The 16,646-nt window shown below is 42.7% G+C and overlaps 10 non-coding genes across 10 annotated transcripts; all 10 read right to left on the reverse strand.

Annotated features, from left to right (window-relative positions):
- Nucleotides 1-502: 502 nt before the first annotated feature.
- Nucleotides 503-584, reverse strand: trnas-gcu (transfer RNA serine (anticodon GCU)). Its single transcript has one exon. It is a non-coding gene; the product is annotated as a tRNA-Ser (tRNA).
- A 1,601-nt stretch (nucleotides 585-2,185) lies between these two features.
- On the reverse strand, nucleotides 2,186-2,267 carry trnas-gcu (transfer RNA serine (anticodon GCU)). Its single transcript has one exon. It is a non-coding gene; the product is annotated as a tRNA-Ser (tRNA).
- A 1,600-nt stretch (nucleotides 2,268-3,867) lies between these two features.
- On the reverse strand, nucleotides 3,868-3,949 carry trnas-gcu (transfer RNA serine (anticodon GCU)). Its single transcript has one exon. It is a non-coding gene; the product is annotated as a tRNA-Ser (tRNA).
- A 1,600-nt stretch (nucleotides 3,950-5,549) lies between these two features.
- On the reverse strand, nucleotides 5,550-5,631 carry trnas-gcu (transfer RNA serine (anticodon GCU)). The gene has a single exon. It is a non-coding gene; the product is annotated as a tRNA-Ser (tRNA).
- Nucleotides 5,632-7,231: 1,600 nt separating this feature from the next.
- Nucleotides 7,232-7,313, reverse strand: trnas-gcu (transfer RNA serine (anticodon GCU)). Its single transcript has one exon. It is a non-coding gene; the product is annotated as a tRNA-Ser (tRNA).
- Nucleotides 7,314-8,913: 1,600 nt separating this feature from the next.
- Nucleotides 8,914-8,995, reverse strand: trnas-gcu (transfer RNA serine (anticodon GCU)). The gene has a single exon. It is a non-coding gene; the product is annotated as a tRNA-Ser (tRNA).
- A 1,602-nt stretch (nucleotides 8,996-10,597) lies between these two features.
- On the reverse strand, nucleotides 10,598-10,679 carry trnas-gcu (transfer RNA serine (anticodon GCU)). Its single transcript has one exon. It is a non-coding gene; the product is annotated as a tRNA-Ser (tRNA).
- A 1,601-nt stretch (nucleotides 10,680-12,280) lies between these two features.
- trnas-gcu (transfer RNA serine (anticodon GCU)) lies at nucleotides 12,281-12,362 on the reverse strand. The gene has a single exon. It is a non-coding gene; the product is annotated as a tRNA-Ser (tRNA).
- Nucleotides 12,363-13,964: 1,602 nt separating this feature from the next.
- Nucleotides 13,965-14,046, reverse strand: trnas-gcu (transfer RNA serine (anticodon GCU)). The gene has a single exon. It is a non-coding gene; the product is annotated as a tRNA-Ser (tRNA).
- A 1,601-nt stretch (nucleotides 14,047-15,647) lies between these two features.
- On the reverse strand, nucleotides 15,648-15,729 carry trnas-gcu (transfer RNA serine (anticodon GCU)). Its single transcript has one exon. It is a non-coding gene; the product is annotated as a tRNA-Ser (tRNA).
- Nucleotides 15,730-16,646: the final 917 nt, after the last annotated feature.

Below are 16,646 nucleotides of genomic sequence, written 5' to 3' on the forward strand. Positions count from 1 at the left end.
TTGACCCACTTGCATGGAAATGGATTAGCGTCAATTACCTTCAAAAAGCATAAATCAATGCAAATGACCCTAGGACGAGCACGGGGGGGTGGGGTGGGGCTGGGGGGGTGCTAGGGTTCCATGATATCTGCAGTCTCTACTCAACAATGAAAGGGGAATTAGCGCAAGTGGTAGAGCGCCTGCTTAACATGCGAGACATAGCGGGATGCCCGCATTCTCCAGGAAGCTTTAACTTGCTTGTGCTCTGTGGAGAAAGTCATTTACAGCTGATTGCGGCTAATATACAAGTCAAAGGTGGGTGTAAACTGAAAGCAAAAGTAATCTTTCAGAGCATGATTACCCTGAAGTCAGAAAACAAATTGTTCATGACACATTCAATCCCCCTAATGAACCTAATGTAAGCTAAAATAAAAATATTGCCACATAAGCATTGTTTGAAAAATGCATTTGCACAAAGTGGAATCAGAAACAAGTGTTGACAACACTGCTTTAGATGGAAAGCCGACGAGAATGGGATTTGAACCCATGCGTGCAAAGCACAATGGATTAGCAGTCCATCGCCTTAACCACTCGGCCACCTCGTCTCCTCAACTGTTGTTTTGATGCTAAAAATTCGCGTCCTCAACAACAGCTGCTAAAATTTCAGTCTCACATTGCAGCCTCATTAGTAACGCAGGGCTGTGAAAGGAGGAAATCAATTCTCCCTTCCTTCACAAAAGGAAAAAAAGGGGAATTAGCTCAAGTGGTAGAGCGCTCGCTTTGCATGTGAGAGGTAGCGGGATCGATGCCTGCATTCTCCAGGAATCCTTCCTTAGCTTCACATTTCAGTGGAGGAAATCATCAACATCTGTGGTGGTACAGCTGAAGTTGGCTTAGGGTTTTGCGATATCTGCATCGTGAGCCCTACAACCATAGGGGATGGTGTTCAAATCCAAGAGCTGGTTGAGCATGTTGTGATCCATTCACGCCTTCTCCAGGAAGCTTTGACATGATCAGTGGAGGTTATTGTCATCGTTTGGTCTTGTGTTGCCTTTGTAAAATTTCAATCTCACATGAGCGCGTCACAAGGTACAAAGGCCTTGTGGGCAGAGCATATGAATTCCTCCTTTCACAAAAGGAGAATCATTATGATCTAAATATGTTTTCATGTAGGGATCTTTGAGGTTCTTTGATTTACAAATAGGGCAAAACAAATGCAGTTGGATTTAGGGCAATTCAAATTTAGGGTTTCAGTCTCTTCAGTATATACTCAAATATGGAAGGCAAATTAGGTCAAACTATAAAGGGCTTGCTTTCCATGCAAAATGTGGCGGGATTCATGTCCTCATTCCTCAGAAATCTTTTAGGTGCTCTTCTGGTGAGAGGTCTAAATGGTGGTCTTATAAAGGCAGACCAACTAATATGCAAATTCAAATTTGTTTAAAAACTGAAAGCATGAAACACTACGGAATTCCTGTGTCTCACTAATCGGATGCAAGACTCTTCTTGATACATTCAACCAGTCTGAAAAACACACTGAGTAAAACCAACAAGCCACAATCGTGAGATCTATTCCTTTTGATGGATCGAGGAATAGATCTTTTGGTCAGAAATGATCGTTGATTTGGAAGCACTAAGAAAAGACTGACATAGCTCCTGAACACATCATCTGATTTGCAAATAAGTGCCCATCAGGACCGGAGTTGACCCACTTGCATGGAAATGGATTAGCGTCAATTACCTTCAAAAAGCATAAATCAATGCAAATGACCCTAGGACGAGCACGGGGGGGGTGGGGTGGGGCTGGGGGGGTGCTAGGGTTCCATGATATCTGCAGTCTCTACTCAACAATGAAAGGGGAATTAGCGCAAGTGGTAGAGCGCCTGCTTAACATGCGAGACATAGCGGGATGCCCGCATTCTCCAGGAAGCTTTAACTTGCTTGTGCTCTGTGGAGAAAGTCATTTACAGCTGATTGCGGCTAATATACAAGTCAAAGGTGGGTGTAAACTGAAAGCAAAAGTAATCTTTCAGAGCATGATTACCCTGAAGTCAGAAAACAAATTGTTCATGACACATTCAATCCCCCTAATGAACCTAATGTAAGCTAAAATAAAAATATTGCCACATAAGCATTGTTTGAAAAATGCATTTGCACAAAGTGGAATCAGAAACAAGTGTTGACAACACTGCTTTAGATGGAAAGCCGACGAGAATGGGATTTGAACCCATGCGTGCAAAGCACAATGGATTAGCAGTCCATCGCCTTAACCACTCGGCCACCTCGTCTCCTCAACTGTTGTTTTGATGCTAAAAATTCGCGTCCTCAACAACAGCTGCTAAAATTTCAGTCTCACATTGCAGCCTCATTAGTAACGCAGGGCTGTGAAAGGAGGAAATCAATTCTCCCTTCCTTCACAAAAGGAAAAAAAGGGGAATTAGCTCAAGTGGTAGAGCGCTCGCTTTGCAAGTGAGAGGTAGCGGGATCGATGCCTGCATTCTCCAGGAATGCTTCCTTAGCTTCACATTTCAGTGGAGGAAATCATCAACATCTGTGGTGGTACAGCTGAAGTTGGCTTAGGGTTTTGCGATATCTGCATCGTGAGCCCTACAACCATAGGGGATGGTGTTCGAATCCAAGAGCTGGTTGAGCATGTTGTGATCCATTCACGCCTTCTCCAGGAAGCTTTGACATGATCAGTGGAGGTTATTGTCATCGTTTGGTCTTGTGTTGCCTTTGTAAAATTTCAATCTCACATGAGCGCGTCACAAGGTACAAAGGCCTTGTGGGCAGAGCATATGAATTCCTCCTTTCACAAAAGGAGAATCATTATGATCTAAATATGTTTTCATGTAGGGATCTTTGAGGTTCTTTGATTTACAAATAGGGCAAAACAAATGCAGTTGGATTTAGGGCAATTCAAATTTAGGGTTTCAGTCTCTTCAGTATATACTCAAATATGGAAGGCAAATTAGGTCAAACTATAAAGGGCTTGCTTTCCATGCAAAATGTGGCGGGATTCATGTCCTCATTCCTCAGAAATCTTTTAGGTGCTCTTCTGGTGAGAGGTCTAAATGGTGGTCTTATAAAGGCAGACCAACTAATATGCAAATTCAAATTTGTTTAAAAACTGAAAGCATGAAACACTACGGAATTCCTGTGTCTCACTAATCGGATGCAAGACTCTTCTTGATACATTCAACCAGTCTGAAAAACACACTGAGTAAAACCAACAAGCCACAATCGTGAGATCTATTCCTTTTGATGGATCGAGGAATAGATCTTTTGGTCAGAAATGATCGTTGATTTGGAAGCACTAAGAAAAGACTGACATAGCTCCTGAACACATCATCTGATTTGCAAATAAGTGCCCATCAGGACCGGAGTTGACCCACTTGCATGGAAATGGATTAGCGTCAATTACCTTCAAAAAGCATAAATCAATGCAAATGACCCTAGGACGAGCACGGGGGGGTGGGGTGGGGCTGGGGGGGTGCTAGGGTTCCATGATATCTGCAGTCTCTACTCAACAATGAAAGGGGAATTAGCGCAAGTGGTAGAGCGCCTGCTTAACATGCGAGACATAGCGGGATGCCCGCATTCTCCAGGAAGCTTTAACTTGCTTGTGCTCTGTGGAGAAAGTCATTTACAGCTGATTGCGGCTAATATACAAGTCAAAGGTGGGTGTAAACTGAAAGCAAAAGTAATCTTTCAGAGCATGATTACCCTGAAGTCAGAAAACAAATTGTTCATGACACATTCAATCCCCCTAATGAACCTAATGTAAGCTAAAATAAAAATATTGCCACATAAGCATTGTTTGAAAAATGCATTTGCACAAAGTGGAATCAGAAACAAGTGTTGACAACACTGCTTTAGATGGAAAGCCGACGAGAATGGGATTTGAACCCATGCGTGCAAAGCACAATGGATTAGCAGTCCATCGCCTTAACCACTCGGCCACCTCGTCTCCTCAACTGTTGTTTTGATGCTAAAAATTCGCGTCCTCAACAACAGCTGCTAAAATTTCAGTCTCACATTGCAGCCTCATTAGTAACGCAGGGCTGTGAAAGGAGGAAATCAATTCTCCCTTCCTTCACAAAAGGAAAAAAAGGGGAATTAGCTCAAGTGGTAGAGCGCTCGCTTTGCAAGTGAGAGGTAGCGGGATCGATGCCTGCATTCTCCAGGAATCCTTCCTTAGCTTCACATTTCAGTGGAGGAAATCATCAACATCTGTGGTGGTACAGCTGAAGTTGGCTTAGGGTTTTGCGATATCTGCATCGTGAGCCCTACAACCATAGGGGATGGTGTTCGAATCCAAGAGCTGGTTGAGCATGTTGTGATCCATTCACGCCTTCTCCAGGAAGCTTTGACATGATCAGTGGAGGTTATTGTCATCGTTTGGTCTTGTGTTGCCTTTGTAAAATTTCAATCTCACATGAGCGCGTCACAAGGTACAAAGGCCTTGTGGGCAGAGCATATGAATTCCTCCTTTCACAAAAGGAGAATCATTATGATCTAAATATGTTTTCATGTAGGGATCTTTGAGGTTCTTTGATTTACAAATAGGGCAAAACAAATGCAGTTGGATTTAGGGCAATTCAAATTTAGGGTTTCAGTCTCTTCAGTATATACTCAAATATGGAAGGCAAATTAGGTCAAACTATAAAGGGCTTGCTTTCCATGCAAAATGTGGCGGGATTCATGTCCTCATTCCTCAGAAATCTTTTAGGTGCTCTTCTGGTGAGAGGTCTAAATGGTGGTCTTATAAAGGCAGACCAACTAATATGCAAATTCAAATTTGTTTAAAAACTGAAAGCATGAAACACTACGGAATTCCTGTGTCTCACTAATCGGATGCAAGACTCTTCTTGATACATTCAACCAGTCTGAAAAACACACTGAGTAAAACCAACAAGCCACAATCGTGAGATCTATTCCTTTTGATGGATCGAGGAATAGATCTTTTGGTCAGAAATGATCGTTGATTTGGAAGCACTAAGAAAAGACTGACATAGCTCCTGAACACATCATCTGATTTGCAAATAAGTGCCCATCAGGACCGGAGTTGACCCACTTGCATGGAAATGGATTAGCGTCAATTACCTTCAAAAAGCATAAATCAATGCAAATGACCCTAGGACGAGCACGGGGGGGTGGGGTGGGGCTGGGGGGGTGCTAGGGTTCCATGATATCTGCAGTCTCTACTCAACAATGAAAGGGGAATTAGCGCAAGTGGTAGAGCGCCTGCTTAACATGCGAGACATAGCGGGATGCCCGCATTCTCCAGGAAGCTTTAACTTGCTTGTGCTCTGTGGAGAAAGTCATTTACAGCTGATTGCGGCTAATATACAAGTCAAAGGTGGGTGTAAACTGAAAGCAAAAGTAATCTTTCAGAGCATGATTACCCTGAAGTCAGAAAACAAATTGTTCATGACACATTCAATCCCCCTAATGAACCTAATGTAAGCTAAAATAAAAATATTGCCACATAAGCATTGTTTGAAAAATGCATTTGCACAAAGTGGAATCAGAAACAAGTGTTGACAACACTGCTTTAGATGGAAAGCCGACGAGAATGGGATTTGAACCCATGCGTGCAAAGCACAATGGATTAGCAGTCCATCGCCTTAACCACTCGGCCACCTCGTCCCCTCAACTGTTGTTTTGATGCTAAAAATTCGCGTCCTCAACAACAGCTGCTAAAATTTCAGTCTCACATTGCAGCCTCATTAGTAACGCAGGGCTGTGAAAGGAGGAAATCAATTCTCCCTTCCTTCACAAAAGGAAAAAAAGGGGAATTAGCTCAAGTGGTAGAGCGCTCGCTTTGCATGTGAGAGGTAGCGGGATCGATGCCTGCATTCTCCAGGAATCCTTCCTTAGCTTCACATTTCAGTGGAGGAAATCATCAACATCTGTGGTGGTACAGCTGAAGTTGGCTTAGGGTTTTGCGATATCTGCATCGTGAGCCCTACAACCATAGGGGATGGTGTTCAAATCCAAGAGCTGGTTGAGCATGTTGTGATCCATTCACGCCTTCTCCAGGAAGCTTTGACATGATCAGTGGAGGTTATTGTCATCGTTTGGTCTTGTGTTGCCTTTGTAAAATTTCAATCTCACATGAGCGCGTCACAAGGTACAAAGGCCTTGTGGGCAGAGCATATGAATTCCTCCTTTCACAAAAGGAGAATCATTATGATCTAAATATGTTTTCATGTAGGGATCTTTGAGGTTCTTTGATTTACAAATAGGGCAAAACAAATGCAGTTGGATTTAGGGCAATTCAAATTTAGGGTTTCAGTCTCTTCAGTATATACTCAAATATGGAAGGCAAATTAGGTCAAACTATAAAGGGCTTGCTTTCCATGCAAAATGTGGCGGGATTCATGTCCTCATTCCTCAGAAATCTTTTAGGTGCTCTTCTGGTGAGAGGTCTAAATGGTGGTCTTATAAAGGCAGACCAACTAATATGCAAATTCAAATTTGTTTAAAAACTGAAAGCATGAAACACTACGGAATTCCTGTGTCTCACTAATCGGATGCAAGACTCTTCTTGATACATTCAACCAGTCTGAAAAACACACTGAGTAAAACCAACAAGCCACAATCGTGAGATCTATTCCTTTTGATGGATCGAGGAATAGATCTTTTGGTCAGAAATGATCGTTGATTTGGAAGCACTAAGAAAAGACTGACATAGCTCCTGAACACATCATCTGATTTGCAAATAAGTGCCCATCAGGACCGGAGTTGACCCACTTGCATGGAAATGGATTAGCGTCAATTACCTTCAAAAAGCATAAATCAATGCAAATGACCCTAGGACGAGCACGGGGGGGTGGGGTGGGGCTGGGGGGGTGCTAGGGTTCCATGATATCTGCAGTCTCTACTCAACAATGAAAGGGGAATTAGCGCAAGTGGTAGAGCGCCTGCTTAACATGCGAGACATAGCGGGATGCCCGCATTCTCCAGGAAGCTTTAACTTGCTTGTGCTCTGTGGAGAAAGTCATTTACAGCTGATTGCGGCTAATATACAAGTCAAAGGTGGGTGTAAACTGAAAGCAAAAGTAATCTTTCAGAGCATGATTACCCTGAAGTCAGAAAACAAATTGTTCATGACACATTCAATCCCCCTAATGAACCTAATGTAAGCTAAAATAAAAATATTGCCACATAAGCATTGTTTGAAAAATGCATTTGCACAAAGTGGAATCAGAAACAAGTGTTGACAACACTGCTTTAGATGGAAAGCCGACGAGAATGGGATTTGAACCCATGCGTGCAAAGCACAATGGATTAGCAGTCCATCGCCTTAACCACTCGGCCACCTCGTCTCCTCAACTGTTGTTTTGATGCTAAAAATTCGCGTCCTCAACAACAGCTGCTAAAATTTCAGTCTCACATTGCAGCCTCATTAGTAACGCAGGGCTGTGAAAGGAGGAAATCAATTCTCCCTTCCTTCACAAAAGGAAAAAAAGGGGAATTAGCTCAAGTGGTAGAGCGCTCGCTTTGCATGTGAGAGGTAGCGGGATCGATGCCTGCATTCTCCAGGAATCCTTCCTTAGCTTCACATTTCAGTGGAGGAAATCATCAACATCTGTGGTGGTACAGCTGAAGTTGGCTTAGGGTTTTGCGATATCTGCATCGTGAGCCCTACAACCATAGGGGATGGTGTTTGAATCCAAGAGCTGGTTGAGCATGTTGTGATCCATTCACGCCTTCTCCAGGAAGCTTTGACATGATCAGTGGAGGTTATTGTCATCGTTTGGTCTTGTGTTGCCTTTGTAAAATTTCAATCTCACATGAGCGCGTCACAAGGTACAAAGGCCTTGTGGGCAGAGCATATGAATTCCTCCTTTCACAAAAGGAGAATCATTATGATCTAAATATGTTTTCATGTAGGGATCTTTGAGGTTCTTTGATTTACAAATAGGGCAAAACAAATGCAGTTGGATTTAGGGCAATTCAAATTTAGGGTTTCAGTCTCTTCAGTATATACTCAAATATGGAAGGCAAATTAGGTCAAACTATAAAGGGCTTGCTTTCCATGCAAAATGTGGCGGGATTCATGTCCTCATTCCTCAGAAATCTTTTAGGTGCTCTTCTGGTGAGAGGTCTAAATGGTGGTCTTATAAAGGCAGACCAACTAATATGCAAATTCAAATTTGTTTAAAAACTGAAAGCATGAAACACTACGGAATTCCTGTGTCTCACTAATCGGATGCAAGACTCTTCTTGATACATTCAACCAGTCTGAAAAACACACTGAGTAAAACCAACAAGCCACAATCGTGAGATCTATTCCTTTTGATGGATCGAGGAATAGATCTTTTGGTCAGAAATGATCGTTGATTTGGAAGCACTAAGAAAAGACTGACATAGCTCCTGAACACATCATCTGATTTGCAAATAAGTGCCCATCAGGACCGGAGTTGACCCACTTGCATGGAAATGGATTAGCGTCAATTACCTTCAAAAAGCATAAATCAATGCAAATGACCCTAGGACGAGCACGGGGGGGTGGGGTGGGGCTGGGGGGGTGCTAGGGTTCCATGATATCTGCAGTCTCTACTCAACAATGAAAGGGGAATTAGCGCAAGTGGTAGAGCGCCTGCTTAACATGCGAGACATAGCGGGATGCCCGCATTCTCCAGGAAGCTTTAACTTGCTTGTGCTCTGTGGAGAAAGTCATTTACAGCTGATTGCGGCTAATATACAAGTCAAAGGTGGGTGTAAACTGAAAGCAAAAGTAATCTTTCAGAGCATGATTACCCTGAAGTCAGAAAACAAATTGTTCATGACACATTCAATCCCCCTAATGAACCTAATGTAAGCTAAAATAAAAATATTGCCACATAAGCATTGTTTGAAAAATGCATTTGCACAAAGTGGAATCAGAAACAAGTGTTGACAACACTGCTTTAGATGGAAAGCCGACGAGAATGGGATTTGAACCCATGCGTGCAAAGCACAATGGATTAGCAGTCCATCGCCTTAACCACTCGGCCACCTCGTCTCCTCAACTGTTGTTTTGATGCTAAAAATTCGCGTCCTCAACAACAGCTGCTAAAATTTCAGTCTCACATTGCAGCCTCATTAGTAACGCAGGGCTGTGAAAGGAGGAAATCAATTCTCCCTTCCTTCACAAAAGGAAAAAAAGGGGAATTAGCTCAAGTGGTAGAGCGCTCGCTTTGCAAGTGAGAGGTAGCGGGATCGATGCCTGCATTCTCCAGGAATCCTTCCTTAGCTTCACATTTCAGTGGAGGAAATCATCAACATCTGTGGTGGTACAGCTGAAGTTGGCTTAGGGTTTTGCGATATCTGCATCGTGAGCCCTACAACCATAGGGGATGGTGTTCGAATCCAAGAGCTGGTTGAGCATGTTGTGATCCATTCACGCCTTCTCCAGGAAGCTTTGACATGATCAGTGGAGGTTATTGTCATCGTTTGGTCTTGTGTTGCCTTTGTAAAATTTCAATCTCACATGAGCGCGTCACAAGGTACAAAGGCCTTGTGGGCAGAGCATATGAATTCCTCCTTTCACAAAAGGAGAATCATTATGATCTAAATATGTTTTCATGTAGGGATCTTTGAGGTTCTTTGATTTACAAATAGGGCAAAACAAATGCAGTTGGATTTAGGGCAATTCAAATTTAGGGTTTCAGTCTCTTCAGTATATACTCAAATATGGAAGGCAAATTAGGTCAAACTATAAAGGGCTTGCTTTCCATGCAAAATGTGGCGGGATTCATGTCCTCATTCCTCAGAAATCTTTTAGGTGCTCTTCTGGTGAGAGGTCTAAATGGTGGTCTTATAAAGGCAGACCAACTAATATGCAAATTCAAATTTGTTTAAAAACTGAAAGCATGAAACACTACGGAATTCCTGTGTCTCACTAATCGGATGCAAGACTCTTCTTGATACATTCAACCAGTCTGAAAAACACACTGAGTAAAACCAACAAGCCACAATCGTGAGATCTATTCCTTTTGATGGATCGAGGAATAGATCTTTTGGTCAGAAATGATCGTTGATTTGGAAGCACTAAGAAAAGACTGACATAGCTCCTGAACACATCATCTGATTTGCAAATAAGTGCCCATCAGGACCGGAGTTGACCCACTTGCATGGAAATGGATTAGCGTCAATTACCTTCAAAAAGCATAAATCAATGCAAATGACCCTAGGACGAGCACGGGGGGGGTGGGGTGGGGCTGGGGGGGGTGCTAGGGTTCCATGATATCTGCAGTCTCTACTCAACAATGAAAGGGGAATTAGCGCAAGTGGTAGAGCGCCTGCTTAACATGCGAGACATAGCGGGATGCCCGCATTCTCCAGGAAGCTTTAACTTGCTTGTGCTCTGTGGAGAAAGTCATTTACAGCTGATTGCGGCTAATATACAAGTCAAAGGTGGGTGTAAACTGAAAGCAAAAGTAATCTTTCAGAGCATGATTACCCTGAAGTCAGAAAACAAATTGTTCATGACACATTCAATCCCCCTAATGAACCTAATGTAAGCTAAAATAAAAATATTGCCACATAAGCATTGTTTGAAAAATGCATTTGCACAAAGTGGAATCAGAAACAAGTGTTGACAACACTGCTTTAGATGGAAAGCCGACGAGAATGGGATTTGAACCCATGCGTGCAAAGCACAATGGATTAGCAGTCCATCGCCTTAACCACTCGGCCACCTCGTCTCCTCAACTGTTGTTTTGATGCTAAAAATTCGCGTCCTCAACAACAGCTGCTAAAATTTCAGTCTCACATTGCAGCCTCATTAGTAACGCAGGGCTGTGAAAGGAGGAAATCAATTCTCCCTTCCTTCACAAAAGGAAAAAAAGGGGAATTAGCTCAAGTGGTAGAGCGCTCGCTTTGCATGTGATCGACTAGCGGGATCGATGCCTGCATTCTCCAGGAATCCTTCCTTAGCTTCACATTTCAGTGGAGGAAATCATCAACATCTGTGGTGGTACAGCTGAAGTTGGCTTAGGGTTTTGCGATATCTGCATCGTGAGCCCTACAACCATAGGGGATGGTGTTTGAATCCAAGAGCTGGTTGAGCATGTTGTGATCCATTCACGCCTTCTCCAGGAAGCTTTGACATGATCAGTGGAGGTTATTGTCATCGTTTGGTCTTGTGTTGCCTTTGTAAAATTTCAATCTCACATGAGCGCGTCACAAGGTACAAAGGCCTTGTGGGCAGAGCATATGAATTCCTCCTTTCACAAAAGGAGAATCATTATGATCTAAATATGTTTTCATGTAGGGATCTTTGAGGTTCTTTGATTTACAAATAGGGCAAAACAAATGCAGTTGGATTTAGGGCAATTCAAATTTAGGGTTTCAGTCTCTTCAGTATATACTCAAATATGGAAGGCAAATTAGGTCAAACTATAAAGGGCTTGCTTTCCATGCAAAATGTGGCGGGATTCATGTCCTCATTCCTCAGAAATCTTTTAGGTGCTCTTCTGGTGAGAGGTCTAAATGGTGGTCTTATAAAGGCAGACCAACTAATATGCAAATTCAAATTTGTTTAAAAACTGAAAGCATGAAACACTACGGAATTCCTGTGTCTCACTAATCGGATGCAAGACTCTTCTTGATACATTCAACCAGTCTGAAAAACACACTGAGTAAAACCAACAAGCCACAATCGTGAGATCTATTCCTTTTGATGGATCGAGGAATAGATCTTTTGGTCAGAAATGATCGTTGATTTGGAAGCACTAAGAAAAGACTGACATAGCTCCTGAACACATCATCTGATTTGCAAATAAGTGCCCATCAGGACCGGAGTTGACCCACTTGCATGGAAATGGATTAGCGTCAATTACCTTCAAAAAGCATAAATCAATGCAAATGACCCTAGGACGAGCACGGGGGGGTGGGGTGGGGCTGGGGGGGTGCTAGGGTTCCATGATATCTGCAGTCTCTACTCAACAATGAAAGGGGAATTAGCGCAAGTGGTAGAGCGCCTGCTTAACATGCGAGACATAGCGGGATGCCCGCATTCTCCAGGAAGCTTTAACTTGCTTGTGCTCTGTGGAGAAAGTCATTTACAGCTGATTGCGGCTAATATACAAGTCAAAGGTGGGTGTAAACTGAAAGCAAAAGTAATCTTTCAGAGCATGATTACCCTGAAGTCAGAAAACAAATTGTTCATGACACATTCAATCCCCCTAATGAACCTAATGTAAGCTAAAATAAAAATATTGCCACATAAGCATTGTTTGAAAAATGCATTTGCACAAAGTGGAATCAGAAACAAGTGTTGACAACACTGCTTTAGATGGAAAGCCGACGAGAATGGGATTTGAACCCATGCGTGCAAAGCACAATGGATTAGCAGTCCATCGCCTTAACCACTCGGCCACCTCGTCTCCTCAACTGTTGTTTTGATGCTAAAAATTCGCGTCCTCAACAACAGCTGCTAAAATTTCAGTCTCACATTGCAGCCTCATTAGTAACGCAGGGCTGTGAAAGGAGGAAATCAATTCTCCCTTCCTTCACAAAAGGAAAAAAAGGGGAATTAGCTCAAGTGGTAGAGCGCTCGCTTTGCAAGTGAGAGGTAGCGGGATCGATGCCTGCATTCTCCAGGAATGCTTCCTTAGCTTCACATTTCAGTGGAGGAAATCATCAACATCTGTGGTGGTACAGCTGAAGTTGGCTTAGGGTTTTGCGATATCTGCATCGTGAGCCCTACAACCATAGGGGATGGTGTTCGAATCCAAGAGCTGGTTGAGCATGTTGTGATCCATTCACGCCTTCTCCAGGAAGCTTTGACATGATCAGTGGAGGTTATTGTCATCGTTTGGTCTTGTGTTGCCTTTGTAAAATTTCAATCTCACATGAGCGCGTCACAAGGTACAAAGGCCTTGTGGGCAGAGCATATGAATTCCTCCTTTCACAAAAGGAGAATCATTATGATCTAAATATGTTTTCATGTAGGGATCTTTGAGGTTCTTTGATTTACAAATAGGGCAAAACAAATGCAGTTGGATTTAGGGCAATTCAAATTTAGGGTTTCAGTCTCTTCAGTATATACTCAAATATGGAAGGCAAATTAGGTCAAACTATAAAGGGCTTGCTTTCCATGCAAAATGTGGCGGGATTCATGTCCTCATTCCTCAGAAATCTTTTAGGTGCTCTTCTGGTGAGAGGTCTAAATGGTGGTCTTATAAAGGCAGACCAACTAATATGCAAATTCAAATTTGTTTAAAAACTGAAAGCATGAAACACTACGGAATTCCTGTGTCTCACTAATCGGATGCAAGACTCTTCTTGATACATTCAACCAGTCTGAAAAACACACTGAGTAAAACCAACAAGCCACAATCGTGAGATCTATTCCTTTTGATGGATCGAGGAATAGATCTTTTGGTCAGAAATGATCGTTGATTTGGAAGCACTAAGAAAAGACTGACATAGCTCCTGAACACATCATCTGATTTGCAAATAAGTGCCCATCAGGACCGGAGTTGACCCACTTGCATGGAAATGGATTAGCGTCAATTACCTTCAAAAAGCATAAATCAATGCAAATGACCCTAGGACGAGCACGGGGGGGGGTGGGGTGGGGCTGGGGGGGTGCTAGGGTTCCATGATATCTGCAGTCTCTACTCAACAATGAAAGGGGAATTAGCGCAAGTGGTAGAGCGCCTGCTTAACATGCGAGACATAGCGGGATGCCCGCATTCTCCAGGAAGCTTTAACTTGCTTGTGCTCTGTGGAGAAAGTCATTTACAGCTGATTGCGGCTAATATACAAGTCAAAGGTGGGTGTAAACTGAAAGCAAAAGTAATCTTTCAGAGCATGATTACCCTGAAGTCAGAAAACAAATTGTTCATGACACATTCAATCCCCCTAATGAACCTAATGTAAGCTAAAATAAAAATATTGCCACATAAGCATTGTTTGAAAAATGCATTTGCACAAAGTGGAATCAGAAACAAGTGTTGACAACACTGCTTTAGATGGAAAGCCGACGAGAATGGGATTTGAACCCATGCGTGCAAAGCACAATGGATTAGCAGTCCATCGCCTTAACCACTCGGCCACCTCGTCTCCTCAACTGTTGTTTTGATGCTAAAAATTCGCGTCCTCAACAACAGCTGCTAAAATTTCAGTCTCACATTGCAGCCTCATTAGTAACGCAGGGCTGTGAAAGGAGGAAATCAATTCTCCCTTCCTTCACAAAAGGAAAAAAAGGGGAATTAGCTCAAGTGGTAGAGCGCTCGCTTTGCAAGTGAGAGGTAGTGGGATCGATGCCTGCATTCTCCAGGAATGCTTCCTTAGCTTCACATTTCAGTGGAGGAAATCATCAACATCTGTGGTGGTACAGCTGAAGTTGGCTTAGGGTTTTGCGATATCTGCATCGTGAGCCCTACAACCATAGGGGATGGTGTTCGAATCCAAGAGCTGGTTGAGCATGTTGTGATCCATTCACGCCTTCTCCAGGAAGCTTTGACATGATCAGTGGAGGTTATTGTCATCGTTTGGTCTTGTGTTGCCTTTGTAAAATTTCAATCTCACATGAGCGCGTCACAAGGTACAAAGGCCTTGTGGGCAGAGCATATGAATTCCTCCTTTCACAAAAGGAGAATCATTATGATCTAAATATGTTTTCATGTAGGGATCTTTGAGGTTCTTTGATTTACAAATAGGGCAAAACAAATGCAGTTGGATTTAGGGCAATTCAAATTTAGGGTTTCAGTCTCTTCAGTATATACTCAAATATGGAAGGCAAATTAGGTCAAACTATAAAGGGCTTGCTTTCCATGCAAAATGTGGCGGGATTCATGTCCTCATTCCTCAGAAATCTTTTAGGTGCTCTTCTGGTGAGAGGTCTAAATGGTGGTCTTATAAAGGCAGACCAACTAATATGCAAATTCAAATTTGTTTAAAAACTGAAAGCATGAAACACTACGGAATTCCTGTGTCTCACTAATCGGATGCAAGACTCTTCTTGATACATTCAACCAGTCTGAAAAACACACTGAGTAAAACCAACAAGCCACAATCGTGAGATCTATTCCTTTTGATGGATCGAGGAATAGATCTTTTGGTCAGAAATGATCGTTGATTTGGAAGCACTAAGAAAAGACTGACATAGCTCCTGAACACATCATCTGATTTGCAAATAAGTGCCCATCAGGACCGGAGTTGACCCACTTGCATGGAAATGGATTAGCGTCAATTACCTTCAAAAAGCATAAATCAATGCAAATGACCCTAGGACGAGCACGGGGGGGGTGGGGTGGGGCTGGGGGGGTGCTAGGGTTCCATGATATCTGCAGTCTCTACTCAACAATGAAAGGGGAATTAGCGCAAGTGGTAGAGCGCCTGCTTAACATGCGAGACATAGCGGGATGCCCGCATTCTCCAGGAAGCTTTAACTTGCTTGTGCTCTGTGGAGAAAGTCATTTACAGCTGATTGCGGCTAATATACAAGTCAAAGGTGGGTGTAAACTGAAAGCAAAAGTAATCTTTCAGAGCATGATTACCCTGAAGTCAGAAAACAAATTGTTCATGACACATTCAATCCCCCTAATGAACCTAATGTAAGCTAAAATAAAAATATTGCCACATAAGCATTGTTTGAAAAATGCATTTGCACAAAGTGGAATCAGAAACAAGTGTTGACAACACTGCTTTAGATGGAAAGCCGACGAGAATGGGATTTGAACCCATGCGTGCAAAGCACAATGGATTAGCAGTCCATCGCCTTAACCACTCGGCCACCTCGTCTCCTCAACTGTTGTTTTGATGCTAAAAATTCGCGTCCTCAACAACAGCTGCTAAAATTTCAGTCTCACATTGCAGCCTCATTAGTAACGCAGGGCTGTGAAAGGAGGAAATCAATTCTCCCTTCCTTCACAAAAGGAAAAAAAGGGGAATTAGCTCAAGTGGTAGAGCGCTCGCTTTGCAAGTGAGAGGTAGCGGGATCGATGCCTGCATTCTCCAGGAATGCTTCCTTAGCTTCACATTTCAGTGGAGGAAATCATCAACATCTGTGGTGGTACAGCTGAAGTTGGCTTAGGGTTTTGCGATATCTGCATCGTGAGCCCTACAACCATAGGGGATGGTGTTCGAATCCAAGAGCTGGTTGAGCATGTTGTGATCCATTCACGCCTTCTCCAGGAAGCTTTGACATGATCAGTGGAGGTTATTGTCATCGTTTGGTCTTGTGTTGCCTTTGTAAAATTTCAATCTCACATGAGCGCGTCACAAGGTACAAAGGCCTTGTGGGCAGAGCATATGAATTCCTCCTTTCACAAAAGGAGAATCATTATGATCTAAATATGTTTTCATGTAGGGATCTTTGAGGTTCTTTGATTTACAAATAGGGCAAAACAAATGCAGTTGGATTTAGGGCAATTCAAATTTAGGGTTTCAGTCTCTTCAGTATATACTCAAATATGGAAGGCAAATTAGGTCAAACTATAAAGGGCTTGCTTTCCATGCAAAATGTGGCGGGATTCATGTCCTCATTCCTCAGAAATCTTTTAGGTGCTCTTCTGGTGAGAGGTCTAAATGGTGGTCTTATAAAGGCAGACCAACTAATATGCAAATTCAAATTTGTTTAAAAACTGAAAGCATGAAACACTACGGAATTCCTGTGTCTCACTAATCGGATGCAAGACTCTTCTTGATACATTCAACCA

Source organism: Leuresthes tenuis, unplaced genomic scaffold (genome assembly GCF_036924035.1).
Source record: "Leuresthes tenuis unplaced genomic scaffold, fLeuTen1.0.hap1 SCAF_23, whole genome shotgun sequence".
Lineage (NCBI taxonomy): Eukaryota > Metazoa > Chordata > Actinopteri > Atheriniformes > Atherinopsidae > Leuresthes > Leuresthes tenuis.